Source organism: Rhinolophus sinicus, chromosome 17 (assembly GCF_057876585.1).
Source record: "Rhinolophus sinicus isolate RSI-liver-muscle chromosome 17, RSI-T2T, whole genome shotgun sequence".
In the NCBI taxonomy this organism is placed as follows: domain Eukaryota; kingdom Metazoa; phylum Chordata; class Mammalia; order Chiroptera; family Rhinolophidae; genus Rhinolophus; species Rhinolophus sinicus.
This window is the reverse complement of record NC_142517.1, coordinates 176,991,844-177,008,178: the sequence shown is the minus strand read 5'-3', so window position 1 is coordinate 177,008,178 and position 16,335 is coordinate 176,991,844. Positions and strand designations below refer to the sequence as shown.

The 16,335-nt window shown below is 32.7% G+C and overlaps 1 long non-coding RNA gene and 1 pseudogene across 1 annotated transcript in view; one reads left to right on the top strand and one right to left on the bottom strand.

Annotated features, from left to right (window-relative positions):
* LOC148754882 (uncharacterized) overlaps positions 1 to 16,335 on the bottom strand; it is a 525,297-nt gene that overhangs the window by 317,443 nt on the left and 191,519 nt on the right. The gene's annotated exons all lie outside the window — the stretch shown is intronic.
* LOC109452397 (protein PET100 homolog, mitochondrial pseudogene) lies at positions 6,242 to 6,460 on the top strand (annotated as a pseudogene).

Here is a 16,335-nt window from a genome sequence, read left to right as displayed (position 1 = left end):
AATTTCACTTTCCCTATATCAAAAGTGCAAATCATAATTAGAAGACAGTGAGAAGTGGGTATTAGGAATAGGAAAGCCAGGCAAAGCAGATAGTGTTTATGTTACGTGCTATTGAGTCAGCTCTGAATCCTGGCAATCCTATGAATGAGTGAGGTCCACAATGCTTTGTCTTCAACAGCTCTGCTCAGCTCCTGTAGGCTCACGCCTATGGCTTCTTTTATGGAGTCAATCCATCTCATATGTGGTCCTCCTCTTTTCTTGTTGCCTTCTATTTTCCAGAGAAACCTTCCTTCTCATGATGTCCCTGAAGGACAGCTTGAGTTTTGTCATTTTTGCCTCCAGCAAAGTTTCAAGCTTAATTTGCTCTAGAACCCTGGTGGTCCAGGGTATATGTAGAGTTTTCCTTTAATACCATATTTCAAATGAATCATTTTTTTTTTCCCTATCAACATTTTCCACTGCCTAACTCTCACATTAGTACATAGTAATTGGCACTATGAAGGTGTGGATGATTTTAGCCTTGGTCTCTAATGAAACTCTTTTGCTCTTGACGATTTTTCCTAATTTTTCCATTGCAGCCCTTCTGAATCTCAGTCTCCTCTTGATTTCTTGGCCGCAGTCTCCATTTGAACCAAGGTAAGCCAAATATTTAACAATTTCAGTGTCTTCACTGTCTATGTTAAAGTTGTTTATTTCTTCTGCAGTTATGCAGATGGGATATGAGAGAAAAAACATAGTAAATCAAAAACTTAATTTACAATTTAATAAAATATGAAATAAAGGAGGACACCATGATCTTTGTAATAAATTGTTTCAAATAATGTATGGTTAAAAAAGAATTATGTAAAAATCAAATGGTTAAAAGAAGCTAGTCCTACATGAACATTAAAAATGAAAAGATCTGGTTAAAAAGTGGATCTCCCTTTGATGATTTATTTTTAACTGAATGATTCTTATAAATGACTAAAGTTAATCAGCAAATACAATTAATTAAGTTGAAGAGGAAATTAGTGGTTACACATCATAGCAGAATAGTTCCTATCAGGCCAGCCACCCCAAAGATAACAACTAATAACTCCGGAGAAAATATAAAATTAAATTACCTGAAGACAATATTGGATGACCAGAGGAAGGTAAATTTGAGAAGTTACACAACAATGAAAACAATGGGTGTGTTTACATATTTAAAGTTTCATGTATGAAAACTGATAGCAATCAGTATCATGTAGGAGAATAAAATAAAATTATGGATAGACACTGCCAGATAGGCACTATAACCACTGGCTTGAACAACCAGAGTAGAGTATTAGGATAACATATCAGCTGAAAATTAAGGTGGCAATATCAGAATAGATAAACAGCAAAGTACTGGGTAAAAACTCTGCTTAAATCTCCTACTTATCCCCAAATTCTGCATTTAAATTGGGTGAACAGCTCTGGCTGATCTCTGAACTATGTATGCGGCAAACAAAGTCCACGAAATCCAATTCAGCCTAGAGAAACAGATCAGAGATTTCCCTGCACTACAAGGGACAGAGTTTGAACTGAGTCCAGCCAGAGTAAAGATTACAAAAATAATATAAAACATTCTTTGGAGAAAGTGTGTTATTCAAAATACTCAACACACAACCCAAATATTACTAAAAATAAAGAAAAATATGGGGGAATATCAAACATAACTCAGGGAAACACCATATAAGAACAATTCTGAGATAACCCAGATATTATAATTAAAAGACAAATATTTTAAATCATATTGTATAACTTCATTCAAGGATACAAAGGAAGATGTGTTTGCAATAATTGAACAAGTAAGGATTCCCAAAGGAGAAATATAAATTATTTAAAAAAGAACCAAATTAGAATTCTAGATCTGAAAAGGGAACTAATGTAGTACAAGACAGATAAGAAGACAATTCATGAACTAAAACATTAATGAAGCAAGAAGAAAAAAACTGAAAAAAAATATATAAGATATATGGGGTAAATGAAAATATCTAATGTATGAGCAATTGGATTTCCATAAAGAATTAATAGGACACAAACAATATGTTAAGTGACCAAGACTGATTTTTTTTTCAAAAGTGGGAAAACAAATCAAGCCACAAATTTAAAGATTGTTTTTAGCAAAAATACAAAGAAACAACACCAAGGAATGTCAATTGATGCTATAATGCAAAGATAAATAACAATCTTTAAGAACAATTCTTAAGAACAATCACAGAACAAAGATTTATTATCACCTTCAGGAGACGATAAGATTGACAAATACCTTCTCAACATAAACAATGGAACCCCAAAATAAAAGAAAATGGAATAAAAAATTTAACTCATCAATTACTATAACTGCCAAACTCTAACATGTCAAATATTAAATGAAATATAAAAAGACTGAAGAGGAAGGCGATGTGTGTGTGGGGACAGAGACATATGGGAAATCTCTGTACCTTCCCTTCAATTTTGCTGTGTACCTTAAAATGCTCTAAAAAATTATAAAATCCAAATTAAAGTATAATATTCTAAACATTCTACTTAAGAGACAGATATAAGACACAAAGAAATGGAAAGACATTCCATGTTCATGGATTGGAAGAATCAACATAGTTAAAATGGCCATATTACCCAAAACAATATGCAGATTTAATGTAATCCCCATCAAAATTCCAATGGCATTTTTCAAAGAAATAAAACAAAAAGTCATCAATACGCAACCACAAAAGACCCAAACAGCCAAAGCAGTCCCAAGAAGAAAGAACAATGCTGGAGGTATCATACTCCCTGACTTCAGCTTGTACTACAATAATCAAAATAGTATGGTATTAGCAGATAAACGGACACACGGACCAATGGAATAGAACTGAAAACCCAGAAATAAACCCACATAAATATGGCCAGATAATTTTCGACAAAGGAGCCAAAAACATACAACAGAGAAAAGAAAGCCTCTTCAATAAATGGTGCTCAGAGAATTGGAAAACCACATGAAAAAGAATGAAACTAGATTGCTATCTGTCACCATGGACAAAAATTAACTCAAAGACCTAAACATAAGACCTGAAAAAATAAACTGCATAGAAGAAAACATAGGTACTAAACTTATGGATTTGGGTTCAAAGATTTTATGAATTTGACCTCAAAGGCCAGGGAAGGAAAGCTAAAATAAAAGAATGGAACTATGTCAAATTAAAAAGCTTCTGCACAGTAAAAGAAGCCATCACCTATACAAAGAGGCAACCGATGGATGGGAGAAGATATTTGCAAACAGTGCCTCCAATAAGGAGCTAATATCCAAAATATATAAAGAACTCATACAATTCAATAACAACAACACAAAAACAAAAATCCAATTAAAAAATGGGCAGAGGACCTGAATAGACATTTCTCCAAAGAGGACATACAGATGGCCAATGGACATATGAAAAGATGCTCAACATCACTAATCATCAGAGAAACGCAAATAAAAACCACCATGAGATATCACCTCACACCAGTTAGAGTGGCTATCATCAACAAGACAAATAATAACAAGTGTTGGAGAGGCTGCGGAGAAAAATTAATCCTCATACAGTGTTGGTAGGAATACGAATTGGTGCAGCTGCTATGGAAGGCAGTGTGGAGGTTCCTCAAAATATTAAAAATAGAATTATCATATGACCCAGCAATCCCTCTCTTGGGTATCTACCAAAAAATTTTGAAACCACTTACCCATAAAGATACATGTGCTCCAATGTTCATTGCAGCTTTATTTACAGTGGCCAAGACATGGAAACAGTCAAAGTGTCCTTCCATAGATAACTGGATAAAGACGATGTAATATATATATATATATATATATATATATATATATATATATTCCATTATATATTCCATTATATATATATATATATATATATATATATATATATATATACACACACACACACAATGGATATATACAATGGAATACTAGTCTGCCACAAGAAAGGATGAAATAGTGCCATTTGTGACAACATGGATGGGTCTTGAGATTATTATGCCAAGCGAAATAAGTCAGACAGAAAATGTCAAGAAACATATAGGTCACTGATGTGTGATACAAAACTGAAAGCAAGAAAGAAATAAGACAAACAAAGAAACAAAAACTCATAGACGCAGACAATAGTTTACTGGTTACCAGAGGGTAAGGAGGGAGGGGGGTGGTAGATGAGGATAAATGGGGTCAAATATATGGTGATGGATGGAGAGCTGACTCTGGGTGGTGAGCACACAATGTGATATACATATGATGTATTACAGAATAGTACACTTGAAACATATGTGATTTTACTAACCACTGTCACCACAATAAGTTTCAATTAAAAAAAAAGAGAGGCAGAGATTTTCAGATTGGAAAAAACATTTATATACATACATACATATACAAACATATATGATACAATGATATTAAAAAAAACAATGTATTATTTAACTATCTAGAAACAAAATGAGAGGTATATACTAGACACTGGAATAGAATACATGTCAGAAATCTTGATTGAATCTCAATGCCTGTAATATTAGGACTTTATGAATCCTTTAATGATAATACATTTTTATTACTAGACCATGATATTTTGCTTCCTCTCAGCCAATGTTAGCATATTATAATTGTGATAGTATATTTTAATTAGTTGTTTATCTCCCCGGATCTTTGAAGTTAAGGGTTATACCTTCTTAACTTGTCTGAATCCCAGTGTGCTCTTAATAAAAGCTATGTAGAATTAACTTTCTAGAATTTACTAATACAACCCATACTTACTGAAATTCTACTACCATGTTTCCCTGAAAAGAAGACCTAACCAGAAAATAAGCCCTTACATGATTTTTCAGGATGACATCCCCTGAACATTAGCCCTAATGCATCTTTTGGAGCAAAAATTAACATAAGACCCGGTCTTATTTTGGGAGAAACACGGTATGTGGCAGATGTTCTTCTAGGTGCTGTTTACACAGCTATTAATAAAATAAATAAAGCCGATGTTCTCATAGAATGTGCATTTCTAGTGGTAGAAGACAGACAATAAATAAATAAATAAGCAAGTAAAAAAAAGAGTTATCGGTTGATAATAAGCACTCTAATTACATAATTAGGTAACGAGAGTCCTAGAGACTGAATGATGCCACAACGAAAATAGTTATGAAAGAAGTCTGTTAGAGATGACCTTTAAGAAGGGATTTAAATGTAATAAGACGATGCTTATGGAGACACGTATGTCAAGCAGGCTATAGGCAGAGGAAGCATTGAGGACAAGAGCACTAAGACTAGAGCTAAATAACGGAGGGAAAGAGTGAGAAGAAATGATTACAGATGGGGAAGAACAATAGATATTACTCTGTATGCGTTGGGAAATTACTGAATGATTCTGTGTAGAAAAGACCTTTTTTTTTGTTCCTTCTGTTTTTCAGCTATGAACACCCACCATCTATCTTGGGGGCTTGAGTAAGTTCAGAAACATGTAATCCATTTAGGATGCTATATGTATATTCTAGGTGAAAAAAGATGGTGGCTTGAACCAATAACACAGTACTGTGGATTTTAAGAATTAGTCAAATTGTAGCTGCATTTTGAACGTATAGCCAAACAAATTTATTGATGGTTTCAATGTGCCATATGAGGGAAAGAGACAAGTTAAAGGTGACACTAGGCTTTTATCTAACCAACTGGGAGAATAGAATTGCCATTTTACTGAGATAATCTAATATCTCAATCTGAATTTAGGCATGCCAAACATACACACACACACACACACACACACACACACACACACACGCTTACAGTCTCACACATAAATTAATCTCAGTAATTTTGAGAGAGGCATTATGAATTTTTACTAGATATGGCTTTGTACGTGGTAAACATCAAAATGCAAATAAAATATTGACACAATTGTCCAGTAATTTGTATATTTTTCCAGTTTTCATATGGATATTTGGAAAACAGACCCCACTTTTGCTACTCATTTGTTCAAGCATTGTACAGGCATACCTCAGAGAGACTGAGGGTTCAGTTCCAGACTACTGCAATAAAAAGTCACGCAGTTTTTTGTTTTTTTCCCCAATTCATACAAGAGTTATATTTACCCTATGCTATAGTCTATTAGTGTGCAATACATTATGTCTAAAAACAACAATGTACCTACCTTAGTATAAAATACTTTAGGTCCAGCAGGAAGGTTGGCTTTGGGCAAAAATAGTTTTGTAGCCTCAGAGAAGAGAAATTGGGGTGAAGATGTAGGTCTTTCAGATGACACTCTACCTCACCTTCCCTGTGGCTATGTTCTGGATTGTCAATCAGGCCGGGTGGTTTGTGGACTATGTCATACAGCACAAGAGGAAGCTGTGGCCACCTGAGAAGGAGGACCAGTGCTAAGAGCTAGGAGAATTCAAAAGGAGGATATGGAAACAGCAGAAGTTACTTCCCACTTCCCACAAGAGCTCCTGAGGCCTCCAGATGCTTGTATCCCAGCCCCTCTACCCATGAAATAACACACATTCAGTTCTTTGTTAAAAAATATATAATAATAATGATATAATAATAATAATAATAATAATAATAATAATGATTCCTTATTGCTAATAAATGCTAATCATCATTGAATTGTAATCTTTTTGATAGTGGAGGAGCTCAATGTTGATGGCCGTTCACTGTCAGGGTGGTAGTGCTGAAGGTTGGAGTGGCTGTGGCATTTTTCAAAATAAGACAAGGAAGTTTGATGTATCTACTAATTCTACCTTTCATAAACGATTTCTCTGTAACATGTGACACTGTTCGATAGCATTCAACACACAGAACTTCTTTCAAAATTGAAGTCTATTGTCTCAAACCCTGCCACTGCTTTATCAACTAAGTTTATGTCGTATTTGAAATCCTTTGTTGTCATTTCAACAATCTTCACAGCATTTTCACCAGGATATAGACACAGAGACACAAAGTGAGCAAATACTGTTGGGAAAATGATACCAATAGACTTGCTCAACACAGGGTTGCCACCATTTGTTAAAAAAAAAAAAAAAAGAAGAAAAAAAAAAGGCAGTATCTGTGAAGCACAATAAAGTCAGATGTACCTGTGCAAATCAATTATATTATCTGTATTTCAGCTCTCTCTTTTGGAAAAAAAGCACAAAAGAATTCCACTTGGTAAAATTGTTGAGAGTAGTAGATATGTTGTTGTCCTGATTGTTAATTAACTGAATAATACCCTTTCAAATTTCTAAAAAACTATATATGATGATTAGACCAGGCATTCCATCATAAAAAGGAGCCAAATTATCAAACTGTATATTAAAAGCAGATAAGTATATATTAAAACTAAATAAACAGACACATGTGCTTCTAAATTAAATGGAGCAATTCACAATAGGTCAACATTTGTGATTCTAACCGTCCAAAACTTCCACATAGAACAGCTTACAAAATCAAAGTAAATTCTTTAAAAACATGTTTTAAAGGTAGAAATAGTTGTGAAAGCAAAAAATAATAAAGGTACTAACATTCCATAGAGGAAAGGAGTTTTGGAAGGAAACCTTTATATTTTCAGCTGGTAATTCCCTGGGAATCACTTAGAAGCTAAGAATATGGAAGTCCAAGAATATAAAATCTGAAAATCATTCAATGTATATCAATATATAAGCACATAAAAAATCAGAAAAATCTCATAATGACTTTAAAAGATACAAAAAAGTTTGATAAAATTCAACATCCATTGATGAATAAAGCTCACAGAAAACTTTACATAGAAAGAAACTTCATTTTATCAATACTATCAAAACCCAGAACCTACAGAATCATCACACACAGTGATGAAATATTAGTAATTTCCTCCTGATATTGGGAACAAGAGAAGGGTGTATGCTATCACTGTGTCTATTCAACATTGTACCCTAGGGACCTAGTCAGAACCAAAAGGAAAATAAAATAAAATAACTAAAATTAACCAATCAAAAGGCACAGGATGGCTGAATGGACCGGTCCCTCTGTCATCAAAAAGATTATGAATTGCTGAAAGCTCAAATGATAGTTAGCATGTATTAGCAATAAAGTATGTCTTAATTAAGACACTTTTATTGTTTTTCTTTAAACATAATGCTATTGCACACTCAATAGACTACAACATAGTGTAAACATGACTTTTAGATGCATTGGTAAATAAAAAATTCATGACTCACTTTATTGAGATATTTCCTTTATTGTTGTAGTATGGTACAGCACCTACAATATCTCCAAGTTAAGGCTTAAAGCAATGGACCTAAAGGGAGAAATGACAGTAACACCATAACACTATGGGATTTTAACACCCTATTTTCATCAATGGATAGATCATCAGACATAAAATCAATAAGAAAGAAAACATTCATCTTGAATGACACATTAAACCAGATGGAATATATATATATATATATATATATATATATATATATATATATATATATATATATATATATATATATATGTATATACATATATACATATATATATACATATATACATATATATATATATATATATATATATGTAAAACATTAGACCCAAAAGCAGCAGAATACACACACATTCTTCTCAATTTCACATGAACACTCTTCAGAATAGATAATATGTTATAGCACAAAAGAAGTCTCAATAAATTTAAGAAGATTGAAATCACATCAAGTATCATCTTAGACAAAAATGGTATGAAACTGGAAATCAATCACAAAAGTGAAACTAGAAAAAACACAAATATGTTCAGAAATAGAAAAAATAATTCTAAAATCTGTATGAAACCAAAAAAGACACCAAATAGCCAAAGAAATCTTGAGAATAAAGAACAAAGCTGGAAATACCACATTCCATGATTTCTAACTGTGCTACAAAGCTCTAGTAATTAAAACAGTATGATATTGGCACAAAAACAGACACAAATCAATGAAACAGAGTAGAAAGCCCAGAAATAAATCCATGCATATATTGACAATTAATTTATGATAAATGATCCAAGAACATAAAATGGGGAAATGACCGTCTTTTTAATAAATGGTATGGGGAATGTTTGACAGCCATGTGCAAAAGAATGAAACTAAATCAACTCAAACTGGATTAAAGACTTGAATGTAAGACCTGAAACCATGAGATTCTTAGAAGAAAATATAGGCGGTAAACTCCTTGACTTCCATCTTAATGTTAGCATTGTTTTATTTGGCTAGAAATTGAAAGGCAAAGTAATGAAAAACAAAAATAAACAAATGGAACTACATTAAATTACAAAGCTGCAGAGTGAAGGGAACCATCAAGAAAGAGAAAAGGCAACCTACTGAATGGGAGAAGATATTTGTAAATCATATATCCCATCCGATAAGAGTTAATATCCAAACTATATAAAGAACTCATACTATTCAACAACTTAAAAACAAACAACCCAATTAAAAAATGGGCAAAGGATCTGAATAGACATTTTCTCTAAGAAGACACACAGACAACAAGCACATGAAAAGATGTTCAACATCACTAATTACAGGGAAATGAAAATAAAAACTACAATGTGTTATCACTCCACACATCTTAGAATGGCTATGTCATGCAGGGCGGCCTGCGGGGTCTCTGCTCCCGCTCCCCACATAAGAACGCAGGATATGGTGAGGCCAAAAAGGAACACCCACAGAGCCATAAGTAGGGGAGTCATACCACTATAGTCTCACTGGAGGCTGGATTCACATGACGTGAGACCTGCTGTCCGCTTTTCTGCCAACCGACTGACTCTCCTCGACTCCCCTCCCCAGCGCAGCCATGGCAGTTCTACCAGTGGCCAACAGCTCAATGGTTACAGCTGACGGCCAACCAGCCACAGCCGACGGCCAACCAGCCACAGCCGACGGCCATCCACTACCCAAGCCAGCACCCTTCCACGTGAGGCCGAGAGCCTGGAAACTGCTCCCTAGGGCTCTGTCCCCACAGGCTATCATCAAAAAGAGAAAAAATAAGAAATGTTTTAGAGGATATGGAGAACAGGGAACACTCGTACACTGTTAGTGGAAATGTAAACAGGTGCAGCCACTATGGAAAACTGTAACAGAGATTCCTCAATTAATGAAGAATAGAACTACCAAATGATCCAGCAATTCCTCTTCTAGGTATATACCAAAAAGAAATAAAACTAAGATTCAAAGAATTATATGCACTCCCCTCCCATGTTTACCGTAGCATTATTCACAAAAGCCAAGATATGGAAATAGCTTAAGTGTCTAACAATAAAAAAAAATAAAAATAAATAAATAAACACACACACACACACACACAGAACAAAAAGAATGCAAACATATTTTAAGAAAATAAAAAAAACTGTATTAAAATTACGCTGATGGTAACCACTTTGATCAACTCTTGTAATTGCAGAAGTTAAATGTGACTTGTATTCATCTTTGTTATCGCTATATATTGAGTATGACAATTTTAATACATTTTTTTTCCTTTCTTAAAATGTGTACACATTTTTTGGCATTGTGTGTGTGTGTGTGTGTGTGTGTGTATTTCAGCCATGAAAAAGAAGAACATACAGCCATTTGGGACAACATGGATGGACCTTGAGCACATTATGCTAAGTGAGATAAGTCAAAAAGTACTATATAATGTCACATATGTGGAATCTAAAAAAGCCACATTTTATAAAAACAGAGTAAAATGGTGGTTACCAGGGGATGGGGGTGGAAGAGATAGGACAGACATTGTTTAAGACACAAACTTGCAATGAGTAGTAGTAAAGTAGTAAAGTAGTAGTGAAGTCTAATTTACAGTATAGTGAATACAGGCAAAAATATTTTATTATAATTCTCAAACTTGCTAAGACACTAGAACTTAATTATCCCAACCATTGAAAAGAAATAACAATTATGTTATTCAATACAGGTGCTAATTATGACTACAATGGAAATCATGTTACAGTTTATAAATGTATCAAATTAACATATTTTTACATCTGAAATTTATAAAATATATATATTTCAATAAAAATAATAAAAGGAAAAATATACAAAACGCAGGAATCAGTAAAAGGTGGCATAAATTTGTATGAAGAGTATCTAAAATAATCTATATAAAACTATTAGAGTTGATAAGACTATTTAGCAAAGTCATTTGATATAAAGTCAGTATAAAAAGTCAATTTCATTTCTATATATCAATAATAAATGGATAGAAACTGAAATAAAAATATGTCATTTATATAGCATCAGAAAACAACAAATACCAAGAAATAACTCTAACAAAAGATAAGTTGTCACTCTATTGAGAAATACAAAACATTAAGGGAAATTAAGGCATACTTTAACAAACGGAATGACATGTATTTGAGGTTATAAGAATTGATATTATAAAAATATTCAGGTATAGATTCAAGGAAATTCCAATATAATATTCAACCATTTTTGTTTTTGTGGAAATTGACAGACTGATTCCAAAATTTATATAGAAACATGAAGAGCATGAAAATAGTCAAGTAAGACTTTAGGTACAAAGTTGACATTAAGACCCACTATAAATCTACAGAAATTAAGTCAGATGGCTTTGGTGCAAGAATAGAAAATAAAACAATGGGACAGTGTACAGTCCCGACACAGACCCGTAATTCTGGGGCCATTTATCATAAGGTGGCACTGTAGGTAATGGAAAAAGGGTGGTCATTTTAATAAATATTTCTGGATACCATATAGACAGAAAAACAAATCTTAAGGCTAACTCGTATCATGTACAAAAATCAATTCCAGATGGATTACAACCGAAATATAAAAGGTAAAACAGTATAGCTTTTAGAAGAAAACATAGGAGAACATCTTCATCACTGTGGAGTAGTAAAACATTGCCTAGACAGGAAAAAAAAAGTGGTAATCATAAAGAAAAATAGTAAATTGGGCTGTGTTATAGTTAAGAAATTTTCATCAAAGTACACTATTAAAAAATCAAAAGGCAACCCCTAGAGTGGTGTACATGTGTGAGCGTGAAAGTATGTGCATATATTTGCATACTATATACACATATTTATACCCTAATCTATATGAATGTTATCTATATCTTTGTATATATGTTTTGTGCATGCGCGCGTGCACACACACATTCATATGCCAAACACGTAGAGCACTCCTACATAAACACATGAAAATAGAGCTGCCCAATATAATATTATGGCAAAACCCATGAAAAGATACTACACAAAAGAGGACATTTAGATAATGAATATATATAAAGAGGCTTAATTCCATTTGACTCTATGACTAAAATTTAACTTTATATTTACTTTAAAGTAACATTTTTAGTAAAACTTCTAAAGTTAATTGAACATTATATTTAAAACAAAATAAGGATACCAGTTTAAAACCAAAGTAAGATAGAGCTGATACACTTAACAGAATGATTAAAATGAAAGAAAAAAAAAAAAGATAGTGAGTATGTAGATCAATCCTCATGGGAGAATACAATTGATAAATTAAAAACAGTTTGTCAGTGTCTACTAATGCAGAATATCCTACAACAAAGCAATTTCATTTCTAGGTCTACACCCAAAGTATGTATTGATAGATTCATGAAGTGATATATATATATACACACACACACACATATATATATTTATATATATATAAAATATTTATATATATATAAAATCATGCTTACAACATCATTATTTGCAATGCAAGCAAACTGGAAAACACCCAAGTGCTAATCAATAGTAAGACATAAACAAATTGTGGTGAATTCAAACAACGGGATATTACAGAACAATGAGAATAAACAGACTACAATTACACACAGCAATATAGATGACTCTGAAAATTATAATATTGAGAAAAAATTTCAGACACAAGTGAAATTATATGAAGTTCAAAAATAGTAAAATTAATCTAGGGTGTTAGAAGTCAACATAGTGATTACTATTTTATTTATAGTAAATAGCTGGAAAGAGGGGTTAAGAGACACTTCTAGGGTGCTGAAAATGTCTATTCCTTGATTTGTTTGCTGATTACAAATGTGATCAATTGGTGAAAAATTCATCTAGTCTTACACTTCTTAGTTGTACTATTTTCTATATGTATGTTATAATTCAAATATTCAGTAAAGCAGATTAGCTTATTTTGGAAGTATTCAGTACATATGGACAAGTTTGTGAGAAGTAGGATTTCTGGTTCTAAAAAACTAATGACACATCATTGTTCTTTGAGGGACAGGATTACAGAAAAACTGTTTGCATGCATAATCTTTCCAATTATAGATAGAATCTAGCAATTTTATGGAAACAAATACTCTTGCTTTCAAAAACATGCAAATGATAATGGGAGTTAAAAGCATATAATGAAGAGAATAAAGACTTCTTAGTATAACACTCTCTCTTGGCTTATGTAGAAGTTAAATAAAACATTGACTGAATTAATAGCTGAAGTTGTATTCCAGCTACATAGCTCCTTGTCTGTCAACATTGTGATTTCCACGGAGGCATCCAAGGGAAAGTTGAATGAATCATAGTGGGGTGACTTTCTCAAACTACACTCATTTGTCACTCCTTACCCTGGGTTCAACACTCAAGAATGTTCTAAAAGAGGTACAAAGGATAATATACCCTCTGACAACAACATTAATAGTAGATGACTATTGTATTTGTATGTGCCCTATTTTCAGGAAGTTTAAAATCACTGATTGAGCATCTCCACTAAGTTATCTTTTTTACATCAAATCTCCTAACAACGCTTCTTCTGCTCTTCCCCTATGTCTCCCGCTCTTCAAGTAGCTAGAGTACTGTATTTACTCTGGACTCACAAAGACAGCAAAACCTCCATATTTCAGTTTTTCCTAATATCAGGAAAGTTAACACTTAATTGAAGGTTTAGCAGTGGGGCCAATTTAATTACTGTGCTGTCTGAATATTTCTCAAATATTTTGGGGATAATAGCAAACAAGGATCATAAACTTGTCATCTTTCAGGAAACAAATCACATTGTGAGAAATGAATAAAATATTTTAAATGTGATTACACAGTCTTGCCAACTAGCATCATTATTACCTCTGCAATTTTATACAAAATATATTCTTTGAAAAAGTAATTTTGATGTTAAGTTTTATAATAAAATATAATTTGTAGTTAAAACAGGTATTCAGGTTTCTTTAACAGATTATTGTTCAGAGTTTTAATGTGTATTATTAATCTGATATCTGGAATATGTCATGCAATATCTCTTGGAATTACTTGATCCCATTACGTTTTTGTGGGTTTTTTTTGTTTGTTTTTTTTGTGTTTTTTTTTTAGTTTCCCATGAATTGTTTCCAGATTAAGTGTCCAGTGAAATGCTTTTGACTTTGGGAATTTCTCATATATTTTCCAATGATGTGTAGTTGATAATGAAAAATAAAGCTATTATACTATTATACTTATCTTAAATGTAAAGGTGGACAGTTCTTTTTTATTGAACTGATGCTAAATGTCATGGTAAATTAAGGAAGCACAGTCTGTACACATACTAAAAGAGTCGAAACTGCCAACACGCCATTATGTTACTAAAGTTTTTCTTCACAATAGAAAGCCAATAGGGAAAGCATATTAGATCTGTTTTGACAAAGCCAAATTATACATAAAATCTGTGTGTTATATGATTGTACATAATAGGAAAGCTGAACAGTTAAACATAGAGGCAATATACCCAGAAAAATGACTTGGATGTTTTCATCTGCATGCATGACTTTTTGAACAAATATGCCAATAGTTTTCGGTTGGAAAATATGACATTTTTTCTATAAACTGATTGGATCCTTGACCTAAGATGCAGGTGATTGGTTAAGACAGAAAACTGGCAAAACACTATTTATGTCACTGCTCTTTTTGAGCCAGGTCATCAGACTAAAGATTTGACATACCACAAAACTGCTAACACTTGATCACATCTACTTATCTCACTTGTCAAAAAGTCAACCTGAAGAGAGGAGAAAAAGATTATACGAATTTTCTCAGATTTTCCTTAGAAAAACGTAGAGGTCAGCCACAGAAATGAAGCCCTATTAGATACTTTTTTTTTCTAAAATTAAACAACATCCAAATAGGAAACATATGATACACTCAAATTAAGATAATTCAAGAACTGTTAATAAACAGACTATTTACAGAAGTGTCGGTGGATGGAGAACCAGAAGGTATAATGCAATCACTCAGGCTAACTGCCTAGGTGTTCTCACCCCTAGGCCCACAGGAATAGGCACAGTACAATTATTGGAATAAATGAGGAAATAAGGTTACTGTGAAATGTGTATGATATGGGCAACACATACAGCCTAAGGTGACACTACATGGATGTCACTACGGAAATAAAAACCTTAACCATACTCATTTTTTCCTCTGATCTCACATAGTAGCTACCCTTGGAAGAACCCAATGGGAAATTAGGGGGATAAGTAGGCTATTGATATTGCCCATTTACATCTGGGACAACTAGAATAAAAGCGTCAGGTGGATAAAGGTGGAACTAAAGGACCCTGTGGAAGATAACCTACAGTGACTGATCAGTCTTCTTTCAAAATTCATCACGTGTTCAATTAAATGAACCAAGGAAAATAACTTTGAATTCATCATTCTATAATTCCTTTACGTGTAGGAATGCTATTTTCTTTTCTCCTTTTTTCTTTATTTTTCTATTTCCCTTATTTGCTCATGGTTTCTCATGCTGTGTTGTGACTTCAAATGTTTAAATGTCTAATTATCATTTTTTTTATTTTTTTTTCTATTACCTCACTTGGATTGAAATAATCAGCTATGAAGTTAGAAAATTAGTTTGCAGACTATCTTAATCTAAGTCTCATCACCACATTTAACTGAGTTAGGTTAGGGCAATGAGTTAATGAGGTGCATAATCTGAAAAACCTCAGAATTTTAAGTATTCTTATCCTTCCACCTTCAAATCCCTTCATGAATGCTTCAGGCAAGTTAGGTTTTTATGATAATTATACATTTTGTGACCCTTTATTTATGTAATAAGTTTGTTGCTTATCTATTTCAAGAAATGATTGCCTTTGATTACATGTTATGTAAACATACATGTTATACACACATATTTAAAAGTGAAATTTAATTACATCTTGTGATAAGTAACATGCTAGCTTTCAAATTATGGAATTAATTTATCTTGATATCTGAGTCCTCCCTTTCTACTCCATTAACCACTCATTATTTCCTTTTGCATTAAAATCTTCCTGACTAAGTGTTCTATTTTATTAAATTTGTATCACGTATCTTCCCCAACTGACACTGTCCAGGCCAACTGCTTGCTAATAATAAATAAATAAATAAATAAATAAATAAATAAATAAATAAATAAAAA